Below are 17,590 nucleotides of genomic sequence, written 5' to 3'. Positions count from 1 at the left end.
TAAAAAAGGACCAGATTTGCAAATGTGCAGAGTTCTTTTGAAAATCTGGCCACTCGCTTTGGTACCTAAAATGGAGGTTGAGCTCTTTTGAAAATCAGCCTCAATTGTCTCAAGTTAGGTAACCTTTTTGAAAATGTAGACCTAAGTAACTTGCCAATGGTAAGTCAGTTGGCAGAGCTAAGAACACAGCACTGGCATCGTGACTCATATATTGCCTTGTTCAAACCTCTGAGAACAGCTGTTTTATTTACAGTATATTTTTTTCCCAATCTTGCCATTTTTTAGAAATAAGTCCGGAACACCAGTTTCAGGGCTGCTATTGGGAATTACGGACTAACAAAAGCAAATATGCCTTTGCTGAGAGAAGGAGCCATGACTCATGAATATAAACATGAAATCCCTTACTTTTACTATGTACTAACTTTCTGAAGGTGACCTGACTCCACCCATGTGCACTCCTTTCCACTGACTGCTTCAAACAGAGCTGGGCCTGAACCAGTTCAGAATGCCACATCTGAACTCTGGTACGTTGGGGCAGGTTCTGGTTCTGGATCGGGATTGGGGCTTTGTGGCTTGGGTCCTTCTCTGCACCTAAACAAGGAATGTTAAAGTGCAGGCTTCTCAAAGCTGGTTTATTAATGAGAAATAAAAATTAACTGGCCATATCATGCAGTCAGTTGTTAAGCAGGAGACTCCATTCAAATCAATAAGGAGTTCTACCTAGCAATCAGTGGTGCAGCGTGACCCAACATGTTTGCGTAGTGGTCCCAGGCTGCTCCAGTATGGCCTGAGGACTCATGCCTCTCAGCGCTCACTGGGAGTGGCCGGGAATTGAGTGGATCTGCCACCTTCAGGATCAGGTCCACGTGCCCTCAATGATTTATGAAGCTTCCACTCAGGAAATCACAATGCAGTGATGAAATCAATGTACATTGTGCTCCTGGGGTGGGTTTATAATTTTTACAGCAACATATAGGGGTTTTTAAAAAAAGATACCAATCATTATCGGAAATGATTAAAACCTGAACAAATGGAAATGGCATAAACTGTGCTTAATTTAACCCAGTAGCTGTTAGTATCCTCAGTGTCGCCCTCTGTCACTAATGAGCCCCTATCATTTGTTGCTAGTCATTATCAATTCCTTTGCATGCAGCCTGTATGTCAGATGCACGGTTTACTGTGGAGCTGATGCTAACAGCGTTCCATTGTGCTGGCAGTCCAGCTAGCTAGCACGCTCCCTAGGAGACTGGCTGTTTTCCCATTTATTTCACTACAGTGGAAAACAAGACTAGCTCCAAAGGCCGGTAAATTACTAATTCAAGTCAGTGAGCATATTCTTATTTTAAAAAAGTAATAAATAAACTCCCTGCATTTTGTATTGGAGCCCTGAGTGTTTCATCTGCCGTAATCTAATTCGGTATTCTCCCCCCACCCCCCACGCGCATTCACTTTATCCCATTATTTGAGATTTCCTTTGCTTTTAATCCAGTACTTAGGGGAGCCTTGGAGTTGCACTGAGATGCAGAGGGTACCAATGTGGGTAACTAAAATAACAAATATGTTGTAATATATCTCAGCATACTGCCAATCAATCAGGCTATCCCAGCTGACTCCATAAAGTCAGGCAAGTGACTCCTCTGCCTCTGCTGTTTAAAACTGTTCTGTTTTAAAATGGCAGTACATGCACAAGTGCACTAGGGACTTTGCTGGCGCTATTGATTGTCTGTGAAAGGCAGTTAGGTACTACAGTGGTGGGATAAATAATTAAAGAGTCAGTAGAAGTGGGGGGCTGTATCCTGGGTCTCCCACATCCGGGGGCATCTACTAGCCATTAGGCTATAGAATCATATTCTCCCTGTTGGCTGATTGGGTGAGTGAGGATGAGAGTGGGTGTGCTTTGCTGTTCTCTCTGTTTTTCTTTCTGTTGAGGAAATGGGTTTTTGCTTTGTTGCGTTTGTTTAGTTTTGTGGTGGTTGTGGGTTTAATTTCCATATTGCCTTTGTCTGCCCCCCTGGGCTGCCATGTGGGGAACAGAGACCTCTGGTGGTTGTGGATTCTGAGTATTTAGCCTATGGCCATGGGTTGTGGATTTTGCTTCTAAACTCTGGCTCAGTGGAGGAGTGCGTTCTAGCTATTGGAAAGTGATTGGGCTTAAAAATGTGAGTTTCGCCTTCTACACCTTCACGGCTGTTGTGTGTGTTACCACGCTTAGCCGTGTTGAGCAGCTGGTTGTGGAGGGGATTGTTGTGTGGGGTGTTTTTTCTCCTTGTACTGACCCCTCAACATCTGGTGTTAAACTCATTTATATATATATAGATATATATATGTCCAGCTTTCATCCAGGCCACACCACACCATCTATTGTCTACAGCCAAGCTCTAAGATACAACGGCATTTGCTCCAACTCCTCAGGCAGAGACAAACACCTACAAGAACTCTATCAAGAATTCTTACAACTACAATACCCACCTGCTGAAGTGAAGAAACAGATTGACAGAGCCAGAAGAGTACCCAGAAGTCACCTACTACAGGACAGGCCCAACAAAGAAAGTAACAGAACGCCACTAGCCGTCACCTTCAGCCCACAACTAAAACCTCTCCAGTGCATCATCAAGGATCTACAACCTATCCTTAAGGATGATCTCTCACTCTTACAGATCTTTGGAGACAGGTCAGTCCTCACTTACCGACAGCCCCCTAACCTGAAGTAAATACTCACCAGTAACCACACACCACACAACAAAAACACTAACCCAGGAACCTATCCTTGCAGCAAAGCCAGTTGCCAACTCTGTTCATATATCTGTTCAGGAGACACCATCATAGAACCTAATCACATCAGCCACACTATCAGAGGCTCGTTCACCTGCACATCTACCAATGTGATATATGCCATCATGTGCCAGCAATGCCCCTCTGCCACGTACGTTGGCCAAACTGGACAGTCTCTATGCAAAAGAATAAATGGACACAAATCAGACACCAAGAATTATAACATGCAAAACCAGTCAGAGAACACTTCAACCTCCCTGGACACTTGATTACAGACCTCAAAGTCCCAGTTCTTGAACAAAAACACTTCAAAAACAGACTCCAGCAAGAAACTGCAGAATTGGAATTAATTTGCAAACTGGACACCATTAAATTAGACTTGAATAAAGACTGGGAATGGATGGGTCATTACACAAAGTAAAACCTATTACCCCATGCTAATTTTTCCCCCCATACTGTTACTCACACCTTCTTGTCAACTGTTGGAAATGGGCTATCCTGATTATCACTACAAAAGTTTTTTTTCCTCCTGCTGATAATAGCCCACCTTAACTGATCACTCTTGTTATAGTTGGTATGGCAACACCCATTTTTTCATGTCTTCTGTGTATATATATCTTTCTACTGTATTTTCCACTGCATGCATCCGATGAAGTGGGTTTTAGCCCATGAAAGCTTATGCTCAAATAAATTTGTTAGTCTCTAAAAGTGCCACACGTACTCCTGTTATTTTTGCTGATACAGACTAACACGGCTGCTGCTCTGAAAATTATCTCTAATGTGCCTCATCTTTTAGGAAATTAGCAGTTGGCTAGAGACCTGGTGAGCTGTGAAAAGAACACGAGCCCTATTAGGGGGATTCCTTTGAGCTGTAAAGCCACAGAGGTTCAGCATGTATTTGCCCTCTCATAGGCAGGTTTATGCTATATTCACCAATGCTCCCAAAATGTCAGAAGTTTCCCTCAAGTATAGAACTGGGGAATCTCACTACATTGTGTTTGTTGCCACATGAGGAAATGGCCTGTTTTCATGCTGGACATCCAAGACATTTGATCAATCGGTGCTCTAAGAAGAGGCAAGTGTGCCTCTGTCTCTAAGGTGCCACAAGTACTCCTGTTCTTTTTGCAGATACAGACTAACATGGCTGCTACTCTGAAAAAAGTCTGGGAACAGTGACCCTGTGTCTGGCAATGTGGGGAGTTCTGAGAGTAAAGCACAGGGTGGGGTAGCTGTGACAGAGACCGGGTCTGAACAGGTTCCAGATGGCTCTGGGATTGTTGGTTCTGGAGGGTTAGGCCCCTCTTTACAAGCTGGGGAAGATGGTATTACTGATTGTGTGGCGCCTGCCTGCAAAATGGAGGCTGAGCCTGTTGCTATGTAATCTATGGCCTTGGCTGAGGATTCTGGCTTGCTGGCAAAACCCCAAGCAAAAAATAATAATAAATAAATGGCCGTTGAAGGTGGAGGGGGCTCCAGTTTCTGAGAGCGTTACAAAATGGGTTAGTTTGGTCAGCGCAGTTGGGGACAGCACACTGTTGACGTGCTGCTCAGGGTGGTTCTTTGGTTGGGGGCCCCTCGCTTCCAGCAGCCCCTTCCTCTGGTGAGGTTCCCCTCTCACGGTCGGTAGTGACTCTGGGTCTGAGTGTGGGGGAGATGACAAACTCAGATTCTTTGGGTCCTGAGTGGGGATGTACACCAGATGCTATCGGTAGGTTTTGGGGGGAGACTAAGAGGAAACATGGAGTAGAGGTGGCAGATTGGTTTCCTGACCTTAATCTGTTTTGTGTTGTCTTCTCAGTATACCATGAGACGTGTCTTTGTGCCTGAGTTTGACAAACAAGCAATACAGATTTGAAAAAAAACCTGACGACCAAAGTGCGTGTCTCTTTGACCGATGGAAATGTTGGGGATTAACGGATGTAGGAGAAGTTGGTGGTTTTGTTTTGAGGTTTGGGGTTTTTTTATGTGTCTGTATTTTTCTTATTTTTTCTGATGAGTACGGATGGATAATTTTGTATGTGCCTCTCTCGTGTGAATGGGTGCAAAGACATTAAGAACATATGGCTCTTTTTTAGTACCTGTCCCCACAAAAGGTGGTCATTCCATTATTGTAAGAGATGCACACAAATGCAGGCAATCAAACTGATTAGCTTGCTGGTTGGAGATGGGGCGATTTTCTGATTATGGTTCCACTGCACACACAGGGGTTGCTTTTCTCTTTGAAGACAGTGTAAAGCCTGATTCGATGGTTGTGTAGGAAATTCGTTCCAGGACACTGGTTGATGGCTCGAGCTACTTTTGAGCAATATCATCTTTTCTTTAATTAGAATTAAGGGTAAGATTTTCTCACAGTTATTTTTAGTAACAGTCACGGATGGGTTTAGGGCAATAAACAAAAATTCAGGGAAGCCTGTGACCTGTCCCTGGCTTTTACTAAAAATAACTGACAAAATGGGGCTGAGCCCAAGCCCTGCTGCGGGAGGGGAGAGGGGGAATCCAGCACCCACCACCACTGTGACTGACAGCTTCGTGGTCCCCCTGGCACCCATGCTGGGTGGGAGCCCAGTGCCCATGGCAGCTTGGAGCTGTGGGGGCTCCCATCCCCTGTGGTGTCTGGGAGCTCTGGGTTCCCCCCCCCACACTATAGCTGAGAGCTCCAGGGCTGGTGGCTCAGAGCTCTAGGTACCCCTGCTGCCATGGCAGCAGGGAGCTCCAGGGCCTCCATTGGCTGAGAGCTCCAGCCCCACTGCCCCGGAGCTGAAGTGGAAAATTTTATGGAGGTCCGTGACTTCCATGTCCTCTGTGACATAATCTTAGCCTTAATTACAGTGTCTCTGCTCTTACTGTGGTGGGAGACAGGGTGTGGTTTTTTTTTTCCAGAGTTTGGGTGCTCTTTTGACTAATTGTTTGACACGTATTTTATTTTGGAGGGTGATTTTAATGGTGTTCTTAATTAGGGATTGGATAGGAATCATTTGGAGCTGCATCCACTGTCTGCTCTGCTACTTGTAAATCTTTTACAGGCTTTTGACCTAACTAATACCTGTAACATGTGCACCCTTCGGAGGAAAGGTAGAGCCCGCTCTCTCTCTCTGGCCATCTTGGACTGTTTTCATGTTTTTACTCATCATTGGTTTTGTTTTGTTTTCTAGTTTCGTTGTCCCTGCTAGGATTTCAGGTTGTGGTATGGTCTCATTTGTGCTGTCTCATCTTTCTATTCAAGACCATCATGCATACTGGCATTTTAACATTTGCCTTTTACAAGATTTTCACTCTGGGGACTGTCAGTTATTTTGGGAGGCCTTGGGTTTCCTCCCAAGGATGTTTTCCCCTCCTTGAGGCAATGGTGGGAGGCGGGTAAAGTTAATATTAAATATTTTTCTCAGTGGACAACCCTCAGCCTTTGATGGAGTATGGAAAAGTTAGTGTTAGAACCTGAAAAAGCCTTTCATAGCAGTAATGATGCTGGGTTGCATGAGAGCTTGAAATATAAGAGAACCCCAGCAATTGTGGGACCTTTTTGATAGCAAAGTTCAGGGTGCACTGTGGGTGGCTAATTCCAGGGCCTTTCTCAAATGGATATGCCTACTCTCTTTTTCTTCTGCCTGGAAAAGGAACATGCAAAGTGCAAGATGACTGTCCGTTTCAAGGTGTTATCGAGCTGAGCGCTTTCAGATCCTGTGGCAATTGGGAACTTTGTGGTGTATTTTTGTTCAGGCCTGTATGCCTCAAAGTCTGTGTGTCCATCTGAGACTCGGCAGCTCCCTGAGGATCTTCCTAGGATCTCAGCAATGGATGTGGACAGACTTGAACAGGACCTGACACACTCTCTCCGAATTGACTTCTGCCCTAAATGGCTTTGCTCTAGGGAAGGCACCTGGGATTAGTGGTTTGCCTATTGTGGTTTAAAAGGCCTTTTGGACCCTTCTTGGGCCTGACTTGCTCCAGGTTATTCAGGAGACCATCAGCGAGATGATATTGTCACTCCATTGTCGTCGAGCGCTTCTTACCTTGTTGCCTAAGAAGGGGGACCTTGGGGAGGTGTAGCATTGGAGACCTGTGTTCCTGCTTTGCGCCGACTATAATCTTTTTTCCGAGGCCTTGGCAAACAACCTGTAAGCTGTGTTTGGTTCAGTCCTGCACACTGATCAGAGCTAGTGTGTCTCCAACAGGTCAATTTTTTATAACCTTTTCCTATTGCAGGATGTAATGTCAGTCTTTCAGATGTTTGATTTGCATGTTTGGTTGACTTCCCTTGATCAAGATCAGGCTTTTGATCTTGCAGGCCATGGGTATTTTATTTTGAATCCTTTCTGCTTTTGGTTTTGTATGTGACTGACATATATAGTCTAATTAAGGTGAATGGTGTTTTGAGCACTCCCTTCCAGTCTGTAGGGGAGTCAGGGTTGTTCCCTGTCTGGATTACTGTATGCTCTTTCTACTGAGCCTCTATTATGCATGTAAAGAAAGCGTCTTTCTGGCCTTTCTCTCCCTGTTCCAACTTGTACTGAGGAGAAAGTCTCCACATATGCTGGCGATGTGACTGTGTTTATTACTCATGATTGTGATGTCCAGGTTTTCAATGAATGTCAGCGCTATTTTGAGCAGACTTCCTCAGCTGGCATAAATTGTGGGATGAGTGACTCCTGCTGGGGGCTTGAGTGATCTCCCACCCCATGACTTTGCCGGGAGGGGTGGGGAGGTATTGTGGAGCTAAACTGGCTTTTAGGCACTAGGAATTATGCTGGGACTGGACGATTTTCTGGGTTGGAATTAGGAGGGGTTCATGGAAAGGTTGAAAAGGTGGAAATAGTATTTGCCTTGACTCTTATGCCTGGTGTAGAAGGGCTTTAGGAGCTCATTGATCTTCTGAGCAGAGTCACTACTTTTTGGTTGTCAAGTATCAGAGGGATAGCTGTGTTAGTCTGGATCTGTAAAAAGCAACAGAGAGTCCTATGACACCTTATAGACTAACAGATGTGTCGGAGCACGAGCTTTTGTGGGTGAATACCCACTTTGTCAGACGCATGACACCCCGCAAAGTTAATGCTCCAATTCATCTGTTAGTCTATAAGGTGCCACAGGACTCTTTGTTGCTTTTTACTCTTTGGTCGCCATCTCTAGAGTAACTGTTGTTTGTGGATAAACCTGTTCCTTGGAAGCAGCTGGTCTTTGCTTTTTCCTCAGTGGGTAGAGGGTTTGGATTTTGCTAGGGAACATTTTTTTTTATTGGACCCTGAGTGTCTCGGTTTCAATGTTACTCGTTTTTTTTTTTTAATCAAAGTCTTTTTACGCTGGGAGATTTTTTTAAGCTGAGGATGCAGGATAGGCAGCTGGAGTTCCCAAGGTTTCATGCTGAACCCCTTGTTTATAACCTTATTCTTGTTTGTAGATCTGTGGTATGCCTTGCAAACTTCATTCTGGGTCAAGCAAAGATGGCCATTTTAAAAAGTAGACATATATTATTTGGTACTGGGGTTAATGTTCTTTGGTATTTTAGATTGTTCATGGTTTTACACCTTCATTTGAGGTTTAGATATTATCCTCTTTTAAGCAATTTTGGATCAATATATTCAGAGGGGTGGCTATTGGAAATGCACTTTGTGCTGTTGGGGATAGGCAATCTGTTGGATTTGTAATTTATTTTTTATGTTTTTACTGTGTTTCTGTACAGATTTTTATCAAATGTTTTAAAAGTCAAACTCTCCCTCTCTTTCTCTTTTCCTTCCCCCACCCCCAAAAATGTACTTACATTTCATTGTATAGTATATAGAGCAGTATAAACAAATCATTGTCCATATGAAATTTTAGTTTGTACTGACTTCACTAGTGCATTTAATGTAGCCTGTTGTAAAACTAGGCAAATATCTAGATGAATTAACATCTCCCCTGGAAGATCTCTATGTACCCCCATGGTTACACGTATCCCTGATTGAGAACCACATTCTAGTCATTAGGGCACTCATCTGTGAGATGGCAGATCACAGTTCAAATCCCTGTTCCCCCTCAGGCAGAGGTGGGTCTTGGACTGGGGGTCTCCCACATTCCAGCTGAGTACCCTAAACCCTGGGCCAAAAGTTCTGAGGGAGGTGCTCCACAGACAGCTGAGAATCCTAGGCAGAGATAGATGACTCCCCGCTTAGTATACTCGTGTTTGTGATCCCATTCTTAGGTGTCTGTTTCCCTTCATTCATTGTGAAGGAAGCCTCAGTGCCTAACTCAGGCTTTGTGAATTCCAGTAATGTTAGTCATTGAGATGCTGAGTGTCACAATGCCTAAGTCCCTGTGTGAATCTAGCCCTAACTGTCTTGTGTGTGATACTGAAAGTTCAATTGAAGCAGTGCTTGGAATTGGATCCTTGCCAGACTCCCTGGACTGCATTTAGCCAACCAATCTCAAGGAATAAGGTTTTGTTTGTTTTTCCACTAAAATCAAAGCACTTGGAGACTTTATAGTTAACCACTTACCGGGGATAAATTGTCCCATAGTCAAGAAAATGCTGTGTTCTAACAGACCCAGTCAGCTCACTGTTGCCTTTCTTTTTTTCTTTGGATAAAATGAAACTTAATCACAGAATGAAATAGTTCATGTAGAATGTGCACCTGTTTTTGCTGCCTCCTTTGGCCTTGATTAGCTTCTACCATCCTATCATGCAAAATTATCTTCTCTAGTTGTTTTTCTCTTGTCAAGGGTTTCATGTTCTTTAGGAGATATAAAAGACCTTGATGATTTCTTTATCTTCTCTGCAGATCCAACAGAGTTTTTCTCCCATATTTGCCATTAGAGGGCAGCGTAGGCATCACTGAATCCACATCCCAAGTACTGTGAGTTCCTTTCCATACTCTGGTTATGTTCCTGTAAAGCACATGTCTATGGATAAGGGATAAAGCAGACATCTGGGAAATAAATATGATGAAAGGATTAAATATCTTTTCCTTGTATTAATAATAGCACAAAGTGCTAAGCTATCTTTGATCTTAATTAGTTTATGGTCTCTACTACAAATTACTTATAGCAAGGGAGATGGATAAACTGGTAAAATAAAAATGCTTCTCGTTTCCAAATCTTGTGCCAAAACTCAAACCCCAAATAACTGTTGAAATTGGAATTTTTTTCAGCTAAATTTTTTTCACATTAATTCTCATTTTCTCATGCTTCTTGAGGTGTCAGTTCTAGCTAGCCTTTGTAATAGAACAGAAATATCCAAATAAAGCAAGATAAGCTGTGTACATGGTAGCGTGTTTTGTGAAATTTCCAGCCCTGTTTGACAGAATCAAGACGTTCAGAGGAGATACATTTGAGATTATGCTGATGATGAGTATTTGTATTATAATATAGCCTGGGATTTTCCTCTGTTTTATCTTCTAAATTAAGAGGGGTTTTGTTGTTTTTTCAATGTGTATTTTTGAAAAAAATAGTTTGTTTTTGTTTTTGCAATATTTCTCTTAAAATCTACTCTGTATTGATGACTAAGGTACAATAGATTTTAATTTTTGCTGTGGATATTAAGTAAAAAATGACATCTGAAAAGACATTAGTAAGGCATTGCCAGTCATCTCCATAAGGATTCCCTTAGCATTGACCTCAGGGTCCCACCCTTCTCCCCAAATATTTAAGTGGTTTTTACCTGCATCTGAGTTCAGCAGCCTGCTTTTAAGTCTTGGTGGAAGGAAGAGTACTGCAGAAAGGAGTGAAGTCAGCATCACATTAACCACATAATTATGGATCACTATGTGTGGTGATCCTTTCTAGAGAAAATTCTAGTGACAGCAAGATTCCAGATCATATCAGTATCCAGGATCCAAGCTAGCGCTTCTCATTTATCAACATTGTTTTTATTGCAGTTTGGAAATGCATCAAAATAAGAAATTATTGAATGGTTTCTGTCTATGGTTCTGTGCTGAAGGCTGATTTGCAACTGCTAGTATGCATTCTGCAAGACAACATTACTATAGCATTATTACCAATTCTGAGTGGGATTCAGTGCTAAAATATCTGTCCCCCCTTCCTGGGATGCATCATGGTGCACTTCATTTTTCATATCCATTAACACATTAATATCCATCAATGGCTGAATGAATGGGGGCCTCATAGACCTAAAGGAAGTTCCTTCTTGCTCATTGTTGATGTATGTTGGTATGGCAGCATTGGAGATGCTTATGCTACCATTACTTATGCTCTATCTACTCTGTGGACAAAGAGGATGTCAGTACTCAGCCTATTAATATGATACTTTTTCAGCACTAAATTCAAAGGAAAAAGGATACCGTTGCTTTTTATCAAATTTGCAAGTACTGACCTCATGCAACCTTCTTTACCATCTTCTAATGGGAAAACTGCTTCCTGTTGTACAGTTAAGTGGTTCTGAAGTGTTCATACCTCTGTTTTTTTATTATTTAGTATTGTTATTTTGCAATGCAATTTACATCATTTTGGTTAATCCCAAAATGCAAAGTATTCACTTTTAGCTACAAGATGCAATAAATCTTGCATCTTTTTCTGACCAGTATGTATTTCAGTTGTTAGCAAACAGCTCCCAAAATATGAATTACAACTTCTTTCCTGACACGTACAAGACAGAGTCCAGGATATGTTTGCATTACCAAGTGTCATATTGTATTAGAATCTACAATTATTACATTTTCAGTAATAGGAGCAAACGTATTATAGAGTTATACAATTGCACAAATATTGACATATTATTGATGCGGATAGCGAAGAGACATCAGGAAGAGGGAGCAAGAAGCAACTTTATGGTGCTGAGTATGAGGTTATAAAGGGCAATCCAGGAAGCAGCCAGAAATATTAGATGGAGAGAAAGATGTCAGAGGTGCAGATGCTAATTTGGGAATCATCTACATAAAGACAGTTGAAACTGTCAGAGTGGATGAGGTTGCCAGAACAGAGTACATGATGGAGGAGATGGAAGAGTGACTTTGTGGGACATCTACAGATACTTGGAAAAAGGAGCGTGGGGGAGCAATGAGCTTCTGAGGTGCCAAAGCTAAGAGAAGAGAGAAAGTAGAGTGTGGCCAGCATTGCTGAAGGCAGCAAGTGGACAAAGAGTAAAAATGGAGAAGTAACTCCGATTTAGTTGGGAGGAGGTCTTCGCTCGTCAAGTTTCAGTGAAGCTGGATTAGCAGGCGGGATCAGGCAAAGAAACACCCCTAAATTAATGGAACCATGAAGATGTTGTACACCTGCTAAACTGAGTGCAATTGTTGTTCTCTTTTCTTTCTTTTTCTTCACCACGTTTTCGTTTTTTAATGTTTATTTGGGACCAGTACCAAACGCCCATTGAAGCCAATAGAAAGGCTTCCATGGACTTTGGATCAGCCCCTCCGTGTGCTATGTCTGAAATTAGATATGAACTGTTCAGGGTAAAGGCAGTATCTGTAACTGTATATTATTATTGCAAATAATAATGGAAATGATCATTAATTTCCAGAATGGATCATGTCTGGAATAAAAAGGTCGCATATTTTTATACTTCTTTTGTTTCTATAAACTTGGGGGCTATTTTCCACATTTTAATTTGATTTGTGTGACTGGGCACATCCATCTTGTTCTCCATTTTATTGTGAAGTCTTCAAAAAGACAGAACTGAGTTCATCAAGAAGTTCCTTGGTCTTTAGCAACAGAGACATAATTTAAAAAAAAAAATAAAGCTTGTCTTATTTCTTGTTCAATTTGGCTGATTCAAATTGGATCACTTCATGTGACCCAGGCTGCAGCTATGGTTCCAAAAATCCAACCAATCTATGGGCAGCACTTTTTTCTTTTAATAGCAGACTAATTGGCAGACCAATTAATCTGCTCATCTGTGAAGAGAGAATTTATTGCAATAAGTAGATTCATTTCCAGAAGTCATTCTCTAAGGTAGCATTCCAGTGGCCTTGTTTACTTCATGCCCTGCAACACGATCCAACACCTCAACAGTAGCATAGGTCAATTAGTGGACAAATTAAGCAATTATTAGCCACTAACAAGGGTGACTGGCATCATTACCCTTCTTGTTTACCACCAAACTGTTATTTTAAGACAAGGACCAACAAATAAATTAGGGCATCTGTTATATTGCTGTGCCTGCCTTGAAGTAAATTATATTAAATGGGTTTTGGCTGCTGCCAAATTTTTAACCTTGGCCTAATGAGAGACACTGATATATCTCTTGCTGATTATAGAAACTGTAAAATTTAATTTGTGTTGATTTATTAAAACAAGAACCAAGTTCTGTGAGATGGTATTTTTTTAATAATCCAGCATCAATCTTTTAATTTTAAATATCCTTGGATCATCAAGTTCCTCTAAAAGAAAAGCGCTGCACTAATTCTAGTGATTATTTTTGATTGCTTACGATAATTTTCTGATGGGGTGTGCATGCATAAATATACATTTTCCATTTGTGTTTTCTCTTATGCTCCTTGGGGCTATTCTTACTTCCGTTCTAGACTTCAGTGGGTTTTTTTTGTTTGTTTGTTTGTTTTAACTCTTACCTTATTATTTTTATCACATGACCCACAATAAGGAGATAGAACCTTCCCTAACAGATAATGGCTGAAGCATTTACTCAGCTTCGGGTATCGGTAGTCTCAGAATACAGAAAAGGTAGAGCAAATATCTCAACGGGAGCTTAGTAACTTGGAGGCAGCGTGACCTAGTAGGTAGCCCCTCAGACTGGGAGTCAGGAGACCTAGGTTTTACCACAGACCTAAAGTGTGACCTTGCCCAAATCACATCATCTTTGTTCCCCCCGCAGCCTGTGTCTGTCTTGTCTATAAAGACTGTAAGCCCTTCACTGCAATCACTGTCTCTTCTTATGTATGTGTTCAGTGCCTAGCTTAATGGGGCCCTGATTTGGTGGGGACACTATTGTAATATGAATAATAAATAAGAAGAATCCCACTTCAGAATTCATCAGGAGGAAGAGGCTTTGTGGGTGGCATGTGGCAGGCCTTGAATCAAGAAATGTGCTGTCTAACAGCAAAGAAGAAACTGCTTTGGTTGAAACATTTAGGTATGCGTACACTGCAGTTAGACACCCAGGGCCAGCCACTGTCAGCTGGCTTGGGCCAAGAGGCCCTTTGGTGGTAGTGTAGATGGTTGGGCCCTGGCTATAGCCCGACTCTGGTATCCTCCCATCTCACATGGTGCTCCAGCCCAGGCTCCAGCCCAAGTGCAAACGCCTACATCACAATTAAGCAGCCACTTAGTCTGAGCCCCACAACCCCAAGTCAGCTGGCATGGGCCAGCTGCGGGTTTTTAACTGCAATGTAGACATACAATAAGATCTTGTCATCATTCAGACAAACTATTTGCAGTGCTCTGAATACCTCCCTCTACCTAAGACTTTGGTACAAGAAACCAAGAGTTTCCTGTGTAAATTTAAATCATCAGTGAGATGTCCTTGCCAAGATCTACAAGCGAGACTGCATTAAATAACTGAAACAAAGCAGGAAAAAGCCTGTACCAGCCCTTCAGGGGCAGAGGTTGCCATCAAAGCAGAACTCAGACATATTGGGGCTAGCAGCCAGAACTGCCACCAGAATGAAAACAGTAGTTGAGAAGAACCCAAGGTATATGTCCATATAGCCCACTATAGTGTACAGGACTAGAGTAGTAGCCCTTTAAATAGTTGTGAGCCCTCTAGTGGTGCTCGCGGTGTAGTGTGTTCTGGAAGCAGCCAAAAACCAGTCGTAGCAGCAGAAGCCTGGTCTACACTACACGTTTAAACCGGTTTTAGGAGCGTAAAACCGATTTAACGCCACACCCGTCCACACTAAGAGGCCCTTTATATCGGTATAAAGGGCTCTTTAAACCGGTTTCTGTACTCCTCCCTAACGAGAAGAGTAGCGCTAATATCGGTATTACCATATCGGATTGGGGTTAGTGTGGCCGCAGATCGACGGTATTGGCCTCCGGGCGGTATCCCACAGTGCACTACTGACCGCTCTGGACAGCAATCTGAACTCGGATGCAGTGGCCAGGTAGACAGGAAAATCCCCGCGAACTTTTGAATATTTCCTGTTTGCCCAGCGTGGAGCTCCAATCAGCACGGTGGTGATGCAGTTAAAAATCAAAATAAAGAAAGAGCTCCCGCATGGACGATGCGGACGTGATCGCTGTAAGGGCAGGCAAATCTGTTCTATCAGCGCTCAAAATCATTTTTTAAATATCTCCAGACAGATGCCATAGCAGGGACTCAGCGCACTGCTGCGTGACAAGCGTAACGGAAAGCCAAAGAATCAAATGGACGCTCATGGACTGGAGGACTCAAGCTATCCCACAGTTCCTGCAGTCTCTGAAAAGCATTTGCATTCTTGGCTGAGCTCCAAATGCTTCTAGGGTCAAAAACAGTGTCCGCGGTGGGTCAGGGCATAGCTAGGCAATTTACGCACACCCCCACCCACCCCCAGAAGTGAAAGGGAAAACAATCCTCTCTTGACTCTTTTACATGTCACCCTATCTTTACTGAATGCTGCAGATAGACGCGATGGTGCAGCACTCAACACCAACATCCTTGCTCCCCCCACGCTATGGATGGCTGATGGTACAATAAGACTGATATCCGTCCTCATCATCAGCCTATTGGCACATGGGGCAGTGCAAAAGGACTGGTAACCATGCTGACTAGCATCTGTTAGGTCGATCAAGGGCGCCTGGCCCTAATTTTTCCTGGTAGATGGTACAATATGGCTGATAACCATCGTCATCATAGCAACAGGGGGCTGAGCTCCATCAGCCCCCACCCTTCATGTGTAAAGAAAAGATTCAATTGCCCCTGAACTAGCAGAGGGATGCTGGGCTCCTCTCCTACACACTCCTTACTGTCCTGTCTGGACTATCATAGCAGCTGGAGGCTGCCTTCCACTCATATCTCACTAACAAGTCACTGTGTCTTATTCCTGCATTCTTTATTACTTCATCACACAAGTGGGGGGACAATGCTACGGTAGCCCAGGAAGGCTGAGGGAAGAACGGAATCAACAGGTGGGGTTGTTGCAGGAGCACCCCCTGTGAATAGCATACAGCTCATAATTTCTGCAGGATCTGACACAGAGCAGCTGTGCTCTCTGGTTCTCTGATACAGTGGTTCTCTAGTACACTTGCCCATATTCTAGGCAGGACTGATTCTATTTTTAGATACCAAAAAGGAGGGATTGACTCAGGGAGTCATTCCCAATTTTGGCTTTTGCGCCCCTGGCTAAGAGCAGCCAGGGGCACTTATGACAGCAGCAAATGGCACAGTGCAAAAGGACTGGTAGCCACGATCATCTTATTACCAATTTATGGTATGGTAGATGGTACAATATGGCTGATAACCATCTCTGCTATCATGCAAAAGCAAAAGCATGCTGCTGTGTAGCGCTGCTGAATCGCCTCTGTGAGCGGCATCTAGTACACATACGGTGACAGTCACAAAAGGCGAAACAGGCTCCATGATTGCCATGCTATGGCATCTTCCAGGGCAATCCAGGGAAAAAAGGCATGAAATGCTTGTCTGCCGTTGCTTTCCCAGAGGAAGGAGTGACTGACGGCATTTACCCAGAACCACCCGCGACAATGATTTTTGCCGCATCAGGCACTGGGATCTCAACCCGGAAATTCAAAGGGGCGGGGGAGGCTGCGGGAACTATGGGATAGCTACGGAATAGCTACCCACAGTGCAATGCTCCAGAAATTGACGCTAGCCTCAGACCGTGGACGCACACCACCGATTTAATGTGTTTAGTGTGGCCGCGCACACTCGATTTTATACAATCTGTTTTGTTAAACCGGTTTATGTAAATTCGGAATAATCCCATAGTGTAGACGTACCCAGAATGTATGTAACCAGGCATGGTGTGTTTATGTATAACTAGTAAACGTGGTTATTTGGGACTTGGCTCTGCCCATTGGATTTCTTTATGTTCTTATCATTGTGTACAGAGAAAAAGACGTAACACCCACCAAAAAGCAGATCAACATTCGGTTTTCATATTTGCGAGGAGGTAGCTGAAGAAACATCTCCTAAACAATATAATTACATGTGTGCTAATCCAGCTCCAAAAATTCAGAATGAGTCTCTCTCCCATTGGAAAACCTCACTATGGAAAGAGATCCTTTCTCCCTCAAGATCTGCAGAGAAAAAGTCACTAGTTGACCAAAAAGTATGGATGTTTAGGGCCAATTATAGACTAGGTATCCTAGAATCCAGAAGCCCTGGTTTCTCCAATGTGCTACAACGATGTAGAATTCACTAACAGTAGCAGCAGTAGTTTAGATCTGCTGGTTTTTAAAGTACAAAATGGATCTTAATAAATGGGTTGAATTTGGGGGAGGTTTGGTAGATTTTGGCCTCAACTTGTTCTTTTTGCTGATACTAACTAACACAGCTGCGACTCTGAAACCTTTTAATGTATATGTTAACCAGTGCTGTGCTTTACCGTTCAACCAAACTACTATGCCAAGTGCTTTGATATGATCTGTGCATTTTTCATACCAGAAAAATAAGACATGCATCCGACGAAGTGGGTATTCACCCACGAAAGCTCATGCTCCAATACGTCTGTTAGTCTATAAGGTGCCACAGGACTCTTTGCTGCTTTTACAGGAAAATAAGTGTTGTCAGAAATTTTAAAAGTAATTTACTTAGCCCAAGCCATCACTGCTGAAATATTTCTTGCTGTATATTCCCTAGTGCTCAGCCCTGCCCAGTTTTAAAAGACTCATGTGATGGGGCCACCAGTACTTCCCTGGAGAGACTACTGCATAGTGTAGTAGCTCTCACAGTCAGTGCATTTTTTCTAATGATCCTCCTTAATTTTTCTATGCTTAG

General features: G+C 42.9%; 1 protein-coding gene across 8 annotated transcripts in view; it reads left to right on the top strand.

Annotated features, from left to right (window-relative positions):
* Positions 1 to 17,590, top strand: part of AGBL4 (AGBL carboxypeptidase 4) — a 1,358,157-nt gene that overhangs the window by 1,085,826 nt on the left and 254,741 nt on the right. The window lies entirely within an intron of this gene.

Source organism: Mauremys mutica, chromosome 8 (genome assembly GCF_020497125.1).
Source record: "Mauremys mutica isolate MM-2020 ecotype Southern chromosome 8, ASM2049712v1, whole genome shotgun sequence".
Classification (NCBI taxonomy): Eukaryota; Metazoa; Chordata; order Testudines; family Geoemydidae; genus Mauremys; species Mauremys mutica.
The sequence above is the reverse complement of the archived record's forward strand: the minus strand, read 5'-3'. Positions and strand labels throughout refer to the sequence as shown.